Source organism: Suricata suricatta, chromosome 7 (genome assembly GCF_006229205.1).
Source record: "Suricata suricatta isolate VVHF042 chromosome 7, meerkat_22Aug2017_6uvM2_HiC, whole genome shotgun sequence".
Lineage (NCBI taxonomy): Eukaryota > Metazoa > Chordata > Mammalia > Carnivora > Herpestidae > Suricata > Suricata suricatta.
The window spans coordinates 17,140,373-17,161,565 of NC_043706.1; the positions used below are offsets into that span (position 1 = coordinate 17,140,373).

The 21,193-nt window shown below is 42.3% G+C and overlaps 1 protein-coding gene across 3 annotated transcripts in view; it reads left to right on the forward strand.

Annotated features, from left to right (window-relative positions):
• The window catches only part of NEDD9 (neural precursor cell expressed, developmentally down-regulated 9), a 170,745-nt gene that overhangs the window by 11,528 nt on the left and 138,024 nt on the right, over window positions 1-21,193 (forward strand). Inside the window, exon 1 of one of the 3 annotated variants that reach the window (XM_029943728.1) lies at window positions 8,561-8,576. The exons of the other annotated variants lie outside the window; for them this stretch is intronic. The gene's annotated coding sequence lies outside the window, so the exon portion shown is untranslated. Of the gene's footprint in view, window positions 1-8,560; window positions 8,577-21,193 lie in introns of those variants that run through there. 3 annotated transcript variants of the gene reach the window in all.

The following is a 21,193-nucleotide window of genomic DNA, read 5'->3' on the forward strand; positions in this document are numbered from 1 at the left end:
GGATCATCAGAGTTTAGGAAATGGGCAGATCCAAGAGGCTGGATAACCAGTGGAATACTTAAGGGGGCAGCTGTGGAGCCAAAAGTCTTGGGTTCGAATCCCACCTCTATCTCTTTCCTGCTGCATGGTCTTGAAGAGGTTACAACTGCACCTTTCTGTTTCTCCATTTCTCATCTGCAGAAGGGAGGTAAGAGAGGTAATACCTCACTTGGTGTGGGTTTAGTTTTTTTTTTCTTTTGAGTCAGTACATGGGTTTGAGCGTTCTATGAGTCAATATATGCAAAAGGCTTAGAGCTATATCTGACACATTAAATGCTCAGTACATCCTAACTATGAGGAAGAAGAGGAGGAGAGAGAATAAGTTTTCGTAAAAGAGAAGGGGCCTAAAGAATGAACAGAATTTGACAAGAATCCCAGAAGAGAAGAGCATGCAAAACCAAAACCCAAACACTTCTAGGATGAATGAAATAATCCAATTAAATTCATCTCTATCTCTGTAAAGAAGGTCAGAATAATATTTCATTACCTAGATGATAAGCATGAGCTCATGGGTAGAAGTATTGAGATGAAATACAAGGAGGATGTCCTTTGTCTTCATGCAGACCAACGTGCATATCAGTCACCAGTCAACAAACATTTATGGAGTCCCTGTAATGTGCTGAGCTATGATGAGAACAGCACCAACAGTCCTTGCCAGCATGGGACATTTTTGAGTTGGGCTTAAAGTCAGAAAACTATCCGATGATTTCTTTCGTTGTATGTTGATTTGTAACACACCCAAGTGTTTTAGTAGTTACCTTTGTGTGACTCAAATAGAAAGAAAAATCATTGTATTTACCTCTAGACAGCCCTTGAGTTTCTGGTCTTGTGAGGAATCCCAGGATTTGATAAATGAAATAATGTTTATTTTATCTGTCAGTTAAACAGATCTCCATTGCTTTGCCTTCTGCGTTGAAAACCTTCCTCCATCTGTTTGGATTCCTAGTTATCCTCCATCCCTATCTCTCCTTCTCAACTTGCAAATGGCCCCGTGGGCTCAGGTGACACAGAGCCCCGTGAGCTCAAGCAGCCCCTTGGTCGTTGAACTGGGCGACATTGGCAATCACCTTATCAACCTCACCCAGTAAAATAAATGCAAGTGAGTCCCTGAAACATTGAGGCTTTTGCTTACTACCCCTGACCACACTGAAGAGGCCTTGTGAGGACAAGAACTAGGCTTACAAATCTCTGAGGGTGCAGCCCGGGAGGCCAGGCGTTTCAGAGCTCTGCAGGATTTATTTGCAAGGGGTGCTGTGTGGAAGGTGCCAAAACAGCTAGTAGCTAAATTTAAGAAATTACAGTAATTAATTGCTCCAAAGGGGTATCATTCACTCTTAGAATCACATTGCCAAGAATTGAGCTGGGGAGTTTTGTCTCCAGGGAAGAGTTAAAGATCAGGCAGGAACCATTACAAAAATTTCCACTGAAAAATAAGTTCCTTGTAAGAGAAGCTGACAGACTTGCTAATTGCAGCTTACTCTGAACTTAATGACAGTCTGTATGCAGCATTTGTGAAGAAAGCACAGTGTTTGAATGATGGGGAGCAGAGGGGTGAGGGGTAGGGGAGGGGAAGGAGGTGGAGGGCTCTGAGCAGATGAATCTGAATCTAACACGCATGATGAGTGCCTTAGAATAATGATCCATTTTAGAGTGAACTGCATTGGGAAGTGACTCAAATTTGCTTTCTCCAAGGTTCTTACCAACAGCAAAGATTGATAAAACACATTTGTGCTGCTGTGGTTTTCAGAAGTCCAACCATATAATAACTGTAGCAGGCACATCATACTATGTTGCTTAAATCTCAAACATTTCCTTGATGTAGGATGATCACAAGAGTAAGGAATGTTATTTTTATCCAGCCATTGGTAAGGCTTTTGACTCCCTTAATCCAAGCAACTAAATCACTGGCTACTTGAGAAATCTGACCTAAGTCTTAATTGATGCCCAATCACTTTTTTTTTTAGACCGCTGCGTGTGGTTTTTAACAGACCAACCCAGGAGGAAGGATTAAGCTGCTACAATGGGGAAACGTTAATATTTTAATTGGTCATACAAGTGAGTTTATCGCAATAACCTTCCCATTTGTAATTTAGCATTATAAGGCTCTACTCTTGAGGTAACCCTCCTTTCTGAATGCTGATACAGTGAAAACTAGGTTTTTATTTCATGCTTGATTTTTCTCTTCAGTCTTGGTGATAGCTAACATTATTGGAGCAAACTATTCATAACTAACATTTAGGTACTTAGAGGTCAGTCAGCACATTGACCCACATCATCTTATCCAATGTCTACTGTGGTCCTGGGAGCATTCTTATATCTCCCACTCCACCAATTATGAAACTGAAATAGAGGTAGAATTGATGAGGTAACTTATATAAAATTGGGCAGTTGAGCCACAGACACAGCTAGGACTGAAATCTGGGGGTTTTTGGCAGAGTCATTGGCTTAAAAGAGTTTATCTAACAACAAGGCAACTCTTCACAGTGAATCCTGACAGGGTACATGCTTTTGACATGGAGACATTGATTTTTTCTTAGGTAAAAAGACACTTTATTTCAAGATAGGAGGTTTGTGTTTTTATTTCCACCTCTTCCATATTGCTTATATTGTGCTGACCAGCAAGGGCCAAGACTTCCCATGGAAAAGTCTATTTTACAGGTAGATCCCATCTCTTTCTTTCGGCACTTGTGTGACCAAGTCCTCTTTCCAACTACCTAATATCCATGGGCTCCTTTCCATTTTACTTTATCAAAATGTGCTCACAGGGAAGGATTCGATCTCATTGATTTAGATTTCGGCATTGTCAAGCCACTACTCACCCGCCATTTACATTTTAAGTCATATTTCTTTCTACAAAATAAATTTGTTTCCCTGCTAAAAGGGATTTTGAGGCAGAGATGGAGAAGATGAGGTTTAACATCAAGGGCATCTTCCATTACCCTCCAAATTCTGCCATGTAGATGTACTAAGTTTTAGCCAATGCAGCTCGAAGTAGGACATCTTGATCTATCAATTAAGGCAACACAGCAATTTGCCATACATTTGCTCTGATGTATAGCAAACTGGCATTTAACAGAAAGAGTGGTTTTTCTTTGAAAGCAATGCAAGAATAAGTTTGTGGAATGCTAGGATCATTCTTTTCCCTCAGTGGAAAGAGACTGGATGTTTCTACATTAACTAGAGGGGTTGAAATGTAGGAAGGGGTGATTGAGAAATAATTTTAGCAACTAGAATGTTAAATATTCTGTTGCAAGACAATGTGTTCCCATGTGGGGGATGGGTGATAGAAAACAGGGTTACCCTAATGAAAGGGGCTCAACCCAAGCTGCCCAGTCCCTCTCCTGCTTCTGCCTCAGTTCTCCTAAACACCCAGCCAGCTCTGCTGACATCATTACCACAGTATCCAGCCCCTCCAAGCTGGACCCAAGGAGACAGAAGAGGAAAGAGGAGAGAAAGAATAGAGGCCCTATTTGGTGTATAAATAAAGGGTCTTGTTATAAATATTTTTGTTTAAAAAATAGTCTTTGGGGCACCTGAATGGCTCAGTTGGTAAAGGGTCTGACTGTGGTTCAGGTCATGATCTTGCAATTTGTGAGTTCAAGCCCCGCATGGGGCTGTCTTCTGTCAACACAGAACCCGTTTTGGATTCTCTGTTCCCCCCTCTCTCTGCCCCTCCACTGCTTGTGCTCTTTTACTCTCTTGCTCACTCTCTCAAACATAAAGTAAACATTTAAAAGGATAGTCATTGAGTTGCATGCCATTCCCCTTCCTTTTCTTTTCTCATGGATGGTTCAACTTCTTGGAGACATTCTACTTGTCATTGGAAAATGTATGGTAGCTTTCCTGGGTAGCAGGTGGAAGGGACAGAGAAATGGTGCATAATAATGTGATACAGTTTCATTGAGCATTTAGTATGTTCTGAGCAAACCTCCTTTGACTTACAATCACACAATGATGGAAGTATAGAGGCTCCACAGGGGGAAATGAGGGCTCTGTAACTATCCTGAGTGGGTTCAAACCCTGATGGTGACAAGTGCCTGCTGTGTGACCTTAAGGTATTTACTTAGTCTCTCCATGATACTGTTTCCTCTCCTTTAAAACTGAGATGACAATAATGTCACACACCTGTGCCATGGGTCCCCAAGCCCACCCCCAGTTTGATGACTCAATAGGGGGACTCAGAGGACTCAACATAGAGTCATATCTGCAACTAAGACCTATTATGCCCAATGGAATCAAACTGAAATTAGCAAAAGGAAAAGTACAAGCGGGGTAAAGTCCATAGGAAACCAGTCACAAGCTACCAAGAATCCTTTCCCAGAGGAGTCACACAGGATAGGCTTAATTCCACCAGCAATGAGTCATGACAGGTATGAAATGATGTCTAGCAGAGAACCTCATCAGATACTCAAGCCTAGGCTTTTGACCAAGGGCTGGCCACTTAGGCATCCTCTGTCTGGCACATACCAAAATTTCAAACTCCAGAAAGAAGACCAGGTGCTAGCACAATCCACATGGTTTGTACAATTAGCTACAATAAGTAAATCTTATCAGGGAATGGTGGAAACCTTCCTGAAATCCAAGTTCCCAGAAGCCAGCCAAGGGCCAATCTTTCAAGCAGGGCTTTCTAAGGATAGTAGCCCCAGACCTGCTGTGTTAACTCTTCTTCGTACATCATCTCATTGCATTCTTGTGAATTTAGATTAAGTAATATACATCCAGTGCTTACAACAATGTCTTTTTTTAATAGTTTATTTATTTTGGAGAGAAGTGAGTAGGGGAGGGGCAGAGCAGGAGGGAGAGAGACAATCCTAAAGCAGCTCCCCACTGCCAGCAAGGAGCGTAATGCAGGGTTCGAACTCATGAACCTTGAGATAATGACCTGAGCTGAAATCAAGAGTTGGATGTTTAACTGACGGAACCACCTAGCCTCCCCACAACAGTGCCTTATACTTGGGAAGTCCTAAACATTTTTTTAGCCACTACTTACTAGTAAATGGAAAAAAATTACTAAGCTCTAGAATGACTACAAAACCAAGATTTTTCCACCGGGAATCTGAACTCACATCTACCTGACTAAAAAACACCCATGCATTTATTCACTTCATTCTAGAGTAAGCAAAAGAGTTTCCTTCAAGCCCCACTAGAAGTGGAGGTGGTAGGTCCCTCCCTTCTCAGGCTCACAGAAGCTGGAGGCTTGAAGTGTAGCTGACTGTTTTGAAGACATAATTTCCTCAAACTACACTCAATATCACACTATGATGCAGAACCCTCCTTGGTCAAACATACTCTTAGAGTCTAGTACTTAAATGTCCCACATAAGCATAGTTTAGACTTACCACAGTCTTTCCCTCCTACTCAATTAGGTACACTTCATTGATGTCCCTCATTTTTTTCAGACTATGTATTCATAATGTTCTAAAATTTTTTATGACATCTAGATGGTGAATCTTCATATGATAACTGAAACCATCCAATTGTAAATGATTTTCAGGTTTACACAAATTCCGGCAAAGCAATTTCTCCCGCTCACCCCCTCCCAGTGCTAACCAATTAATCATGACTTTACATCACAGAATTCCCTCTACTCCATCTTTCACCAGGTTTTCGTGTCTTTGGCTCTGTCAACGGGATGAGCAGGAGAGCATACCACAACTGGCTGTGAATGTAGTGTAGACAGCTGTGGCACAAGTTAGTAGAGCTGAACTAGATAAATCTCTGTATTGAAACAGAGTCCCTCAATTGAGAGGGATATTTTAGTCAAAAAAAAAAACGATTGGAAAATTGGGCAGGGCTAGCTGAATCTTTTGAATTTTGCCTCAATAGTTAGATTCTATGAGAGAAACTTTGTAAGGGAGGAATTTTAAGTACAAAAAAATGCACTCTCAATGGAAATTGCCATATCATCATAGAGTATGATGAAACCAAGAGTCTTGGCACAATAATTGATTTCAACATTAGGACAGTTGTTATGCATCTGTCTCTTCCAATAAATGAAGCTTTTATAAATGTCTTAGTCATTTCTGTCCCTTATAAAGCTTTGCATAGAATTTATACATGGTGAATGGTCAGTAAAGGTCTGTTCCTTTAACAGTCAATTTCTAATGTGTTGCCATTTAATAAAAGAGATTCACCTTTGACTTGGTGGCTTATGACATATCCCAAGTGTGTGGGTGGGTATTTCCTGGATGACTATTGTCAACCCAGTGCCAAACTTTGACACCTACACAATCGCTCCCTGCAGTGAGAAAAGTGAGCAAGAGAAGGAAACTAAAATGAAAGAATAACATGACCAGGGTTGTTTGATTTCATAATTTGAAGAATAAATCATGGGATCCAGAAAAAATAAGAAGTGAAGCTCAGAGAACATCAAGGTCAAAGCATTCACTGTGGCTCTGGTTGCTGGTAGCTGGGTTCAAGGGTGCTACAGAAGGACTCACGATATGAGGAGGAGAAGGGAGAGGTAAAGCACACAAAGCAGGAAGAGAGATGAAATGGAAGACGGTTAGCATATGACCATTCATTAGGACTTCATTTTTCTTCCTAGACAATCTCCCACCTCTTCCTTGACTTTGTCTTCACCATTGCCCAGATTAATTTCTCCTTTCTACCTGCGTATCAGACTTACCTCACATATTCCTTCTTTCTTGACATATTTTCTTGAATGTTCCAGCCCCTAGCCCTCAGTGCTTTCTCTCTCCTCCAAATGTATAGCTATCCTTGTTAATGTTAGATATTGCTTTTTAGGGTCACACTTAGATTATGTCATATCTAATATACATATATTGGTTAAATTTGAATGTATACTTGGATAATATATATGCATGTATGCATATATGCATATATAATTAGTTCATATATAATTATTGATGGAGATTACATACTTATATATAAATATATTTTTATGTATTTATGTGCACACATATGCATATATAATTAGGTCACATACATAATTATCACTGTATATTTATATGTACAAACTTTTGCTATACTTTGTAGTTTCTTTTTTTTAACAGCAACAAAAGATTCTTTAATGAAATCTCTTCATATACTTGACATATGAATCTTTGATTATAACACTTAATTATCACATATGAAACAAAGTACCTCACTCTTACATCATTAATTATTTACAATTATTTAAATCCACATGACGGGGTTTTTTCCTTCATTTTAGATTTGGAAATTTCTTTTTAATTGAGGCATAGTTGACACACAATGTTCCCCTAAGTTTCTTCACAAAAACTTACAGTTTTTTTTGCTTTCTCATTGGCAACGCTCATTTCTTAACCATCTACTGTGAAGAGGGTACCATGTAAGGTTTGATCAGACTTTAACCAGGATCCTCTTTCCTCCAAATCCTACCCCAATGGTACTGCTGTCCAAGCACAAAAGTTTCCTTTAACAAAATCCCAAAACCAAGCTTGTTTTTAAAATTTTTTTAAAATGTTTTATTTATTTTTAAGAGAGAGAGAGAGAGAGCATGAGCAGGGAGGGTCAGAGAGAGAGGGAGACACAGAATCTGAAGACAGGCTCCAATCTCTGAGCTAGCTGTCAGCACAGAGTCCGATGCGGGGCTGGAACCCACGTACTGTGAGATCATGACCTGAGCTGAAGCCGGAGGCTCAGCTGACTGAGCCACCCAGGCACCCCAACTAAGCTTGTTAAAGGTGGTTTTCTTTTTTCCAGATAGAGTAGCTTAATTGTCGAGGCATATTTTCAGAAGCAGCCTCCACTCTTTCACTGAATAAGGCTTGAGTACCCCAAAAGTAAATGGCAGTAAGAAAAAGTGCCTTCTGTGTGTACACACAGACAAGTTTACACATGGTAGGATTTGGCCACTCTCTCAACTTTGAGTAGGAAACTGTGCTGTGTACCCCTTCCGTTCCTGCCATAATATTCTGCTCTTGGAAAATGTCAGCTTCTCACAAAAGGTCCACACAAACAAGAAGTGGTACCCTTTCCTGGCTAAGCCGTGACCACGCCATTCTAACTTGTGAGGATTGTTTCATTTTCTCCTCTTACCCAGACTCTTTAAATTATTAGCAGACTCTTGATCCTGTTCTCCTTTGGTTGCTGTTTTGCTGATCTCTGGTGTACTTTGTAGTTTAATCCTTTCTCACATGTGATGTCTTTTTTACCTTGAGTCAAGGGTTTCTTTTGCTTGATGTCTCCTGAATCTATCCATACTTCCCTCTTCAGTGGCCCCAGAGACTGAGGCTTCTTCCAGCCGCAGTTCCAGGAACCAGAGAATTTGGAGCTGGAAAGGACTACTGTTTCCCTGCTGTCTGACACATTGGCAACTGAAACCTGCAGGGTCCTAGCATATGATGGGCAGTTTCGTTATGAATTTCACACCCATCTCTGCTGATAGAAGAGTATCCTCCTTTGCCGTGATATAGGCAAGAATTTCAGAAAATTATTTCATAAGGCCTATTTTTCCCCCCACACTGACTCAAGATGTGGTTTTTCCCTCAGTGGCAGGAAACAAGCCTCAGGGGAGTAAGCATCTGGAAACAAAATGGTGCACCAACATGGTAAGCTCTCTTAACTAGAGAAGATCTTCATGACAAAGATAGTGTTTAACAGATTGGATGCCAACCTTATATGATAGATCTCTCTGAAGCCTGGAGTCAACAACATGTGGCAATTTATTTGGAATATTGGGGATACTATGAAAGAGAACACAACTCTGCCCAACAAGTTTGAAGCAGCTCTTGAGAAACTGCTGTGATGACAATCAAGCATCAACACAGAGGATTAGGTCCAGAAAGACATGAGGTAAAAGTCAAGTTCATACAGGAGAGTGAGAGGAACTTATAACTTTGAACTGGCTTATATGTAGTTAGTTATCTCTTCAATGTGAATTTACTGAAAATTAACTTACCAATACGGACTATTATGAAATACAGATAGTCGGGCACTTGTTCTGTAAAGCCTGTTGGGTATGTCTTATGTTGCCAGACCATTAGGTAGAAACTTCTCCATTCTCTTCCTCAGAGAAATCCGAACATGGCCAGTGACTTCTTAGACTACTGAGCATAGGCTCATTTGCTTCTGGATTCCAAGGGTAAACAGGATTTATTGGAAACTTCCGTCTGCTTCTTCAACAATTTCCTACATAGAGATACATGTATATTTCCTTCTCCCTGTGCTCCTCCACCCCCATCCCAAAGGAAATCCTTGCTGGCTTTCTTCCTGTAACTCATCTGACTTAGGTTGCTGAGGATTTGTCTTCCCACATGGCAGGGGCTTTGGATTCTCTCTGTTATGTACAGAAGCCAGTTCATGTCTCTCTAAGCTTTACAAACTTGTGTATCTCTTACAAAATATTTGATCCTGACACATGTAAAAAAGATGGACTTTGAGGAATGCCTAGTTTCCTCCCTAGCAGTGGTAATATGCATCATTAAGCCAAGATACTTTGGCCTTCTCACTCTGTTGCCTACAATGGTGTAAACTTGACTTCTTCGTATTTGAATCTCTTCAGTCTCTTTGAATGCTGGGAGCTGTTTTCAATTTCTCCTTGCAACACCATTCCCTGACCATCTCTCTCTCTCGCTCTCTCTCTCTCTCTCTCTCTCTCTCTCTCTCTCTCTCTCTCTCTCTCTCTCTCTCTCTCTCTCTCTCACACACACACACACACACACACACACACACACACACACTTTGTGAAGTAAAAAGCTATCAACATCCCGATTCAAAGAAAGGGGCACTTGTGAAGATTGACATACAGACCATGTTTCCTCCCTCCTCCACACCTCTCCCCATCACTACCCACCATTTTCTGAAAGCCTACAAGAAAAATACCCCATTTCCCTCTAGACTGTCCTGACTCTTCAAAGGGAGAGTCAAAATTTTTTCAGTCCTCAATTTTATTATTATATAACACAGTACTTTCCTGTCAGCCAGGTTCAGACGTGTTTCCCGAAACACAAATGTCATCACAACACCAAAAGGGTTTTGGAGACTTCCAGAGCAAACACACATAACCAAGCCGACCAATTAGCACCAGAGCACAGCTCCACACAGGCAAACATTTCTGCCACCATGGCACTGGGGGAAAGGCGGTGTCCCTGTCATGCCATTGGCATTGTGGAATAGCAGAGTGACTGCTCCTTTTAGTTGCTGACTAGTCACCTCTGGAGCAGAGGCCCACAGGGACCCCTTGGGTAATGGGCAGAGAAAGCTGCTTTTGTTCACTGCCACAGACTTGGCCATTGAGCCAGGCTGATGTAGAGCTGATCTAGAAGGGATTATTTCTCCGTAATTATATGCTCTCATCAAAAGCAAACCCTGTTTGCAGGGAGGAGCTGGGATGGTCCTCTGTCTCCTGCATTTTGGGCACATACCCCAGAAATGGGGTAACTAGACAGTATACCAACCAAACAACCATCTGAAATATTATCATGGTAGCAGGACTCTGAAATAGAAGGAATCTTTAAATCCAATTACTATTACTATTCATGTTTTTCTGGGTGCTGTTTTTTATTTGAAGTAGCTACGCATAAGTTACAAAGCCACTTAAACACTATCTGAATGTTCTTGCAGGACTTGGACAGTGTACTCCTGTATTTAGCAGCTAATAATGGTCAGTGGCTTTCTTCTTTTCTTTTTTTTCCCAAACTTTGTTTGGGGTGTGTCTGGGTTGAGGTCTGGACGATGGTCATGTGTAGGTCTCTTTAGTACAAGAAACATTTCTTATACTAATGAAGATGGGTGGGAAGATGGTGCCAAATGGCCCACAGCTGTTCCAGCACCAACAGAGAAGAAACACAAGCCAAAGGATGCAGGCATGATTCGGGGCCCCCCGCACAGCCTGAGCACAGGGATTGGAGTAGTCATTCTTGAGCTTCCAACATAATGACAAGTTTACCCACAGAAATGAAAGAGTTACAGCAACCAGAATATGTTTAGGTAATGTCCTGGCAAATCAGTTTAAAGATTTAAATATAACAACATATTAACATTTAAATATAAGCTAAAGAAAGACAGAGAGGAGCTGGTGGGTGAAAAGCAAATCTGCCAGCCTTAGAGAAAGAGAGTGACAGACAAGCAAAGTGGAGTCTTGGGGAGAGTCCAATGTGCATGGCTGGAGGCCCCACGACAGAATGTGGCAGTGACCTCATTGTATTTAGCACAAAGCCCCTAAAGCCCAGAGCAGGAAATCCTGTTGTTCCCCACCCTGTCCTCAGCGGAGGTCCCATGAGGCAATGTTCCTTAGATAACCAACAGAAGTCTTTCTTACATGCTAAGGGGGATAGGTCACAATATTCTTTGGAAAGTGGTGGGAAGGTCACTGTCATTGAGGCCAATAAAACATTTATCCCTACATTGTCTCATCAATAATTCACCTAGTACTATGCCAGAGGGACATGAGAGGGGGATGTTACAATGATTACAAACATTAAAGAGACCAGAGAAGACACTCAACTAAGCTTATTATGGTCTACAATGATGATGCCTACCTGAGCGCATCAGAAATGCAGTGTCTGTCCTGCCCCAGCCCTACTTGAAACAGAAGCCCTACAGGTGGGGTCCATCTGGCTGTTGGAACAAACCCTCCTGATGCACGGAAAGTTAAAGATGTAATGGAAACAGTACCTCAAACAATGGTATGTCTTGGCCATTTGTGAGGTGTGTGGAAAGTGATTTATTATTAATGATAGTTAACATACCAACATTTGTGAATAATTTATATATATGTCACCTGCAAAGATTTTAAAAAACACAGATCTTTGGCTCTGCCTGATTCTGGCTGAGTTGGAATCTCCGGGTGTGGTGGCCAGGAATGTATGTCGTTTTAAAGTTCCCCAGGTGACTGCTATGATCAGCCAGGTGCAGGAACCACGGTCTATAAGAGCCATTTGCCCTGTAACAAAGAATATTAAAGTGGAATTCTAAAGGGTGGTCCTGCAAAGAGCAGGTTTCTCCTATCCCCTACAAATCTTAGGCAGACTCTGATTTTTTTTTAAATTTTATTTTAGGGAGAGAGAGCATGAGCAGGGAAGGGAGGGAGGAAGAAAAGGAGATGGAGAGAGAAAGAGAATCTTAAATAGGCTCCACACTCTTACAACCCTGTGATCATACCCAAGCAGAAATTAAGCGTTGGAAGCCCCACCGACTGAGCCACCCCAGGCAAACTCTAGTTATTTTTAAGCATACAGAGGAGAGATTCCTCTGACCAAAGCAGAAGAGATCATTTGCCACCTCTTCCCTTTTGCAGTGACCACTATAACCCTTTATGAAAACCTGGAGATCCCCCAAAATATGATGTGATGGACCACCTAGGTTTACCCAGGCCAAGGTGGTTCTGGGAATGGGAGACGCTCAATTTCAAAACAGGGACAGTACCACCAGACAAACCAGGACAAGCTGGTAGCCCTAGGTCAGAGCCCAGATGAAACCCACACTTGTTGCCTTTGGAGGGTCATTGGATGCCATAGTACTACAAGAAGAATTCAGATTACTGTTTTCTTTAACTTTGTTTTATTTCCTAATTCCAGAAGGATTTAAAAGAGTAACACCATCATTTTCTATTTAGAAATCCTCTTAAGTTCTCTAAAAAGTGAGAACTTTTAAGTGCTCTCAAAGCTAATCTTATGTTCACACCTGTTCTTTAGAAACCCTTGGATACCAGATGCCATACCTTACATCTTATATAGTCTGTCTTCTAAATACCTTGGTGGCATTTGCTGTGATCCTATTTTGCCTTGCTGAGGTCTGTGTATTAGTCATAACTCTTTAGGTTTCCAAGAAACCTAACTTCTAGTGGCCTAAGAAACTAGAAGACTTATATATTGGTTCTTGTAAGAAAAAAGAACTTTAAGCATAGCTGGATGCAGAGACTGTCTCATCAGGACTATCTCCCTCCATCCCTGAGCTCACTCACACAAGCTCTTCCAATATGGTACCAAGATGGTTCCCAGCAGCTCCTGGTGCACACCCTCTTCTCTCGGCAACCCAGCTGACTGCTTCTTATTCTCAATAGTTTTCGAAAAGCCCTAGGATTGACTCTTTGGGCTGACATGTGCCCACTCCTAAACCAATTACTATGGGGCCAAAACAATGGAATACCTAACTGGCTGTAGCATAGCACACACCTGCCCTTAGCAGCAGGAACTGAGAAGAGAGAAAGGCGAGTCCCCAAAGAAACAACAGAATATGGTTCCCAGAAGTGAGGGAGGAACACATGACAGTCAAATGAAAGTCCACTGTAGTCTTAAACTGAGCCAAGAGCCCCTGCACCCCCATCAGATCTGGTTACCCCATCAACAGAGTGTCAGCTGGCTTCCTCCTCCCATACCCAGCTGAGATCTGAGTACTATTTTACCTGAAACAACAGGCTGCATGAGTCCAAGGCCATCATCACAGGTTCTAATTTTTAAGACCTATACAACATTTGGCTGAAGCTCACAGCAGCCTCCAAGCCAAGGGGACTCTACCAAGAGAGTGGAGGGCCCTTTGCTGGGCTTCCAAATTTGGAGCTTCTGAAAGTTGGGAGCTGTGACTCATGCTGCTGTGCCCTGTCTGGCTCCACGTCTTCCAGCTGGGTCTGTGACTTGTGACAATTCTTTTCTTCAATGTGTCCCATAGAAAAGGAATAAATAGACAAGAGCTCTTTCTTTTTCTTCCTTCCTTTCTTCCTGTTAATTCATACTCAGACCAACTCAGCTTTGTTCAAACCACATTTCACACTGCCCTGCAAGTTCTGACGCAGCGGCTTGCTTTATGCCTTTAAGCCAGGAGTGAAGCTGTACCCTGTGGCTAATTTTCACTCTGTCAACCTTATCCCTGGATAAGCTGAAATTGTAGATTAAATTGGCACAAAATTGCCAGCCCTTCTGAGACCTATGAATTGTGGCTACTTTGACCCTCATTTCAGACCATCCTTACTTTTACAAGTTGCTTTGTCTTATTCATTAGCAGGGTGGTGCTCTGACTCTTAAGTGGCCCTTTTTTCCTTCTGGATCCGACTAACTCTACTCCATTCTATCCATTTTATTTCACAAATAATCACATAATATATCCCAAATTTGGGTACAGAACTTGTTGATTCTAAATATGGGCTTTAAGAATGTTTATTTCATAGGTGCACCTGGGTGGCTCAATCAGTTAAGCATTTGACTTTGGCTCAGGTCATGGTCTCACAGTTAGTCAGTTTGAGCCCCATGTTGGGCTCTGTGCTGACAGCTCAGAGCCTGAAACCTGCTTTGGATTCTGTGTCTCCCTCTGTCTCTCCCCATCCCCTGCTTGTGCTCGTCTCTTTCTCTCAAAAACAAATAAATATTTAAAAAATTAAAGAATGTCTATTTCACAAATTAATGAGCCTGTCAGTTAAGTAGACTCTAACTAGCAATGGGGCCAGATTCCTGTGGCTGCTGTAACAAAGGATCATAAACCAGGCTATTTAAAATAGCAAATATGCATTCTGTCAAAGTTTTGGAGACTGGATATCTGAAATCACGGTATTGGCCACACTTAATCCAACACCTCTATGGGAGAACCCTTCCTTGCCTCCTCCAGTTTCTATAGTCCCAGCTTCCAAAACTTGTGATGGCAAAACTCCAATCTCTCTCTGTCTTCCCAGACTGTCTTCTGTGTCTCTGTCTCCAAATGGTGTTTTTGTCTTATCAGGACAACAGTCATGTTGGATGAGAGCCCACCATAATGACCTCATCTTAACTTGATCAAATCTGCAAAGACCTAATTTCCAAATTAGGTCACATTCACAGGTACTGGAGGCTGGGACTCTGCATACCCATACCCCCAACCCAGGAGAGGTGGGGAATGCAGAACTCAATCCGTAGCAGGCCAGAAAGAGATAAAAAGAGAAAAACAAGGAAAAGAAAAATGACTCTGATTTTAGGCAAACAAAAAGGAAAGCCTAACTTCTCAGAAGCTGTTTTCCCAGAAAGAGCTTATGACCCCTGACAGGAACAGCCAAGATGGAGGGAACAGTGTCCAATGACAGAGGTAATGGCTAAAAGGAAAGGGGTCCCCTTTAGGGCAAAGAGTACGTACCTGTGCTCTAGGCCCTGCTGAGTGCTTTGCACATTTTTATTACATTGAAACTTCAAATAGCTCTACCAAATAATTACTGATTTCCTCATCTAAGAGATGGGAAAACTGAGGCTCCAAGTGAAGCAGTAGACCCAGGGCATTCAGCTATGACTGGAAGATCCAGATCATCATTGTCATTATCATTGTTTTTTTTATTTTTAATAGCCATCAGTTCTTGTAAGCCTGTGCCCACTTTGTATGGGGGACAGTACCCAAATGAACTCAGATCTTCATAGTTCTGAAAGATAGATACTGTCAGCATTATACAGATGAAGCGATCAAAGCTCAGACAGGCTGGATCACTTGCCTATAAGTCCCACAGATATTAATCAACTGAGCCAAACTTCAACCTCAGGTCCTTCTGACTCTGAAGACTGTTCTTACCATTATGTCATGTTTCCAGGGGAGAGCTAAGGCATTCCAATTAAAATTTACCTAGCCTCAGAAAAAGATACTGCAAGAATAAACTGAATAGTTATAAGTGAAGTTTAACCAAAAAAATAAAGCACCAAAAGAAGAGTACATATGTGGAGGAACGGGCAAGAGTGAGGAGAGTGGTGAGCCAAATGAGCAACAGTGGGAGAGTTAGCTAATCAAGGAAACAATGCCAGAGACCGAATATTGTAAGACAAAGCAACTGGACCCAGTGTCTGTGTTAGTGTCTCTACTGCCACTAGGAGAGGACTCCTCTGCTTCTTCTGTGCCCAGATGGCTGACTGAACATCTGTGGTGTCGACGGCTCACTTAGAGAGGCAAGAGGGGGATAAACTGGGGTTCCCAAGCTCCATGTTTCCAAGGAGAAGTTTTCTATTTCTATGAGAAGAGGTAGAGGGGATCAGCTTGTTAACCCTGAAGAGAAGGAAATGTGGGACGCAAGTAGGATAAGAAAAAGCCTTCCGGTATTGAGACCACTTCAGGGGGAAGAGCAAGCAGACCTGTAAGGACAGAACCAGGCTCTTGTTCCTGGAGTCCATCTTTGGTCTCCACTTGAACACACGTTTTGTTAACAAGTTGACCTGCCTCACAGTGGAATGAACTGTCTGCCAGGCAGACAACTGAAGAAAACTTAAAACTTATCGCACTGTTTTAAATCTTCAGAGCCACCTTGTCATCGATGAGATGAAGTCCTACTTTCCTACCTCCTTCACAAGGACCCGGAGGCTCCTCTTGATCTGGCCCCTGCTTACTGGTCCAGCCTCACCTGCTACCACTCCCCACGTGTACCTTCACACTGCAGCAGAGGGCTCCTGGCAGCTGCCTAAATGCGCCACAAGCTCGGTCACATACCTTTGATCTTTTCCTGGGCTTCTCCCACTCCTTCATCTTGCTCTTTCCATCTCTCCTTTTCTTCTTCCAACCACTTTTCCTTTCTGGTCTTTCTGCCCTGCACATGCTGTAAACCACCTAGAACATTTTCCCTCCCCCACCTCCACTTTTTGGTCTTCTTTTGGTTTACTCCTTTTCTTCCTTCAAGACTCAACCTCTTCTAAAAAGCCAATTCTGATTCCCCCACCTTGGTTGACATCCCTTCCATGAACCTGAGCATTCAGCTTCACTATATTTATCTGTGCATCCCAACCTCTTATCGTCCTGTCTGCTTTCCTCTAAGGGGTTAGCCACAATGTCCAGTTCAGCACCTTGGACATACCCATTCCAGTACCCGCTCCAACATCTGGCCCAGTGTAAGTGTTCTTTAGGGTGACTAATGCGTGACATTGAGGGAGGCCAGACCCACTGACCTCTAAGTTCCCATTTACTCCCAAAGTCTGAGTCTATTTCTGCTCCCAGTTAGTCACAGAGAGGAAATTGCCAAAGCCAGATGACGCGATTTCTGTTTGGGGCTGCCCACGTTCACCTGGTCTTTGTAGTTTGTAATCAGAGAAACCAAACCAAGAGGAAAACATAGTTTTGATGAGGCAAGAGTTGCAAAATAATAAGTTGTGTAAAGGTGATGGTAACCTCTGAGACCATCTTTGGTCTGTCCAAAATACCTGAACTGCATGCTTGTGTGAATGGACCTAGAGGAAAATCATCAAAACTAAGACAGGAGTGTTGAAAGGCCCCTTCTCCCTCAAGGTATTGGCTCTAGAGGTCAGCCTGCTATCTGAAATCCTCACCTTAAATGATTTCTCCTTAAGATTGCATTTACTTGAAGAGACTGAATATAAATGAAAATATATTACCTACATGGTGTAACCATTAATAGCCAACTATAAATGAGTTTATTATTTTGTAGATCAAACTGTGTTGCTCAGACTAGCTCCTGAAGAGCTGTGAACCATTTACTTCTAAATATTTCTAGTGTGATCTTCTCAGTTTACAAGGTCAGGTCAGACTTAGTTTGTACACCATCTGTTATCTATTTTGAATCTAGAGATACTCTGAGCTAGATAAATTGGGAGTTTCATCACAGATTTACAAAGAAAGAAACTGAGTCTCAGAAAGAAGTGATTTGCCCAGAGTTAGAGCTCATAAAGAAGAAAACAAGTGGACAGGTGTCCCCATCTTGGTCTCCACAGTGCCCCTCCTCACACTATACCTCACACTGTACCTTGCCCTGTTTTTTTGGTGGAGCGGGGTGTGCCCTGGACTGAAGCTAAGAAGTGGATGTGGGGCTGGACTGTGCAGGACAGGCTGGCTAAAATATGCCCTCTGGGCTCCTTAACCCAAAATGGGATCTGTGAAGGGCAAGGGGAAGGGTAGAGACATGGAAATGCAGTTGTGAAGATGGAAAATAGAAAAGATTGGTTGATCCTTCACAACTCAGCTTTGGTCAGCCCTGACTGAGTAGCTCTGGACTCTGAAGCTGGCTGAATGCGGGCTTTCATAGAGGAAAAAAAGGGTTTTCACACCTTCTCTACAGAAAGACCTAAGAGCTGGGACCCTACTGAGCACAAACTGCTCTCTGCAGCAGCTAATAGTTGAGTGATCAAAGCAAGTGGAGGAGTCTTGAAAAGCTGAGGTGGTAGCTGCTCAGTTAGCAAATAGGCCAGATCTCCTCTGCAACAAAGGAGAGTTACCCTGGCCACAAACAGAAACTGCAGAGAGCCAAGCCCTCTCTGCCTGCAAATTCTAATATGTGCATCACAATAAGATTGATTCTACCAAGTAAATAGAAAGGATTTGAACTGGGGCCCCTGGGTGGCTCAGTCAGGTAAGCCTCTTTGGCCCAGGTCATGATCTCACGGTTCGTGGGTTCGAGCCCTGCATCGGGCTCTGTGCTGACAGCTCAGAGCCTGGAGCCTGCTTTGGATTCTGTGTCTCCCTCTCTCTCTGACCCTCCTCTGCTCGCACTATCTCTCTCTCTCAAAAACAAATAAAAAACATAAAAAGAAATTTAAAAAAAAAGAAAGGATTTGAACTCACATGGGGATCCCTGAGCCTCCCTATGACCACACAACAAAAGTGAACCACAGACATTTGCTTCTTTAATAAAGAGCATTGCTGTTCCACTGGGTCCTTAGCAGCTAACTGGTCCCCTCATTCTTTTGTCTTTTAAAGGCTGTCCCCATCATTGAATAGAATAGGAGGGCTGGGAGAGTCTACTGAATCAGTATGCAGTGCAGAAAAAAATGCCTTCTATGTAATATAAAAAAAATACAGATATTATACTAACAGACATGTTATTCATTCAATGAACATTTATTGAGCACTTTTTGTGTGCCAGACAGTATCTTTGGTACTGGCAAAGATGCGCAAGGCCCTATTCTCATGGAACTTATATTCTAATGATGAAGACACAAATAAGCCAAGTAAATAAATAGATATACTAAATATGTCAGAGAGTGGGGAGTGACATACGGAAGCTGAACATGGGTGATGCAGTGTAGGACACACTTTAGATATAGAGGTCTCAGAAGCCATAACCCTGGAGAGTAGGGTCAGAGCCTTAAGGCAGAGAGCAGGTGCAGAAGTTGTGGTTGAAAAACAGTGAGAGACCAGTGGGGCTGGAGGGCCTGAGCCAGGGAAAGTGGTACAAGAGGAGCTGGGAGATTGGCTATGCCCTCATCCATCACACTGGCATGGGCCTTTTGATCTCAAATAAAAATACCTTTCAGTAGTGCTGCTTTGCTTAGTACTGTATTGGTATTTATCACCAATGCATGATGCACTGTGGACTTTATACTCTGAGAGAAATCTTCTACACTTGTTTGTGCAGTTGAAAAGAAGATAATCTCTCGTTCGGAAAATCTCTTTGGAAATGGGAGCTGGGGACAGGGGACTAAGAGCAGGTTCAATTTTGCGTGGTTTGAAGTTCACTGGGAAATGAAGCCATCATCCTCCATGGCTGTGACAGTAGGGGAGGGAGACAGATCCTTACTCAATGTACAGAACTAAAGCTGGCAAGAGGAGAAAGTCTCCTGTAAGGTCTCCAAATGTAGCATGCGCGCACACACACCCACACACCCACACACACACTTGCACACACCTGCTGACTTGGTGCTTGGTTCTCCATCACAGTCACTGCTGTCCTGTATGGGGAGAACTCCATACACAAGTAATATAAAACCCTGAAATTCCCTCTTGCTGTCCAAAGCTGCACACTGTCAAAATAAGTTACGAATGTCATGGTTTCTTGTTACTCAGTTTTCTTGTCTTGGTTTTAAAGCACCCACCTTTGGTTTGGTTTCAGAGCACATCATCTTCTCCACCTCCCATTCCCCTCTCCCAGCAATTCCCTGTCAAATCTTAACTATTCCCGGGGGTGAATTTCTTCTTTCTTTTCTTGGTATCTTCATGTTTATTTTCACTCCCATTTTACCCTCTCGCCATCCTGCCTCACCTTGGTCCCCTTTTCCAGGCCCCCTTCCTACTTACCCTATTCCAGACAAAATCTCTTACAGAATACTTCCTTCTCTGATATCTTCTCTAGTGCCACAAGAATGCCCCTCAGATTCCTTTTATTTTCATTGAAAGGGGTGCCCCCTGTGACTTACAATTCTAGCAGTCAGAAGGCCACTGAATGAGAAGTATGAATACTCCCCACTGAGTCCCAATCCCCAGTTTCTTTGAGTACTAACTCTCTAATGGGGGGAGGGACAGGAGTAGGGGAAAGTTGGGGGATAAAGAAGAAGAGAAAAAATGTGTTGCTCTTATTCAATGATAAGAATAAACAAACTAGGAGACGAGATAGCTATTTTTCTGAACTTTGGAGCTGGAGAGACTGATATTCATATTGGGGTGGGTGAGGGAGGTGCAATATTGGCCAACACACACCCAGGCAGAATGTGGTCACATGCTGGAGTGTGTGCTCCGTGATCTAAGTTCAGTGGTAATCAGCACAGAATAAAGTTGAAGTTAGCCTTGGAGAAGTGGGTACTGAGGTCACACCTGTCAGAGCCATCCATGTGCATGTTGGAATATTATTTTATCAACTATGACATAAATATACCCTTCCCTGAAATTAGGAATCCAGTTTGTTCTTTCCTTTGGAAGGGTATGATGCTCAGGACAGGAGCATGATGCTGTTGTAATTTTGTGTAAACCCCCTTCTAAACTTCTGTCTACCTTGATGGAGGTCTCTCTCTTCAAGGTAAATATCTTCAATAGGGTGGATAGGAAGAGAAGTGGGTGAATTTTTCTCACTTGCCTGAAATTTGAGGCTAAATGCGATGCCTTAATCATTGGAAGTGAGGTCAAATTCATATTCTGATATTATGTCCATAATCCATCGGTAGCCAGAATGGGACAGGCCCAGCCATCACAAGACCAAGATTCTCCCTCTTATTATCCTAACTTCCTGGTTATATACATCTCTATCTTCTAGAGGGTAAAGTAGAGAAAAACATCTGAGGTTGTATTTGTTGTAAACATCCATAGTTACCTGAGAGGCCAGGTCAAGTATCTCACGTGACAAGCAACTCCTACACGTGCATTTAGTCTATCTGTAGTACCTTCTTTACTTATGTTTCTTGCCTTCTTGTTTTGAGCTAGACTAAAATCTGGTGTCTTGAGTTTCATGACCTACTAGCATAGAATTACTTTAGCTTATGTATGCAATCTTACTTTTAATACCAGTAAAGAAAGTCAACTCATTGCTTCATTTATTCAGATGTTGATTCATTTAGTCATTCATGTAGCATTTATTGAA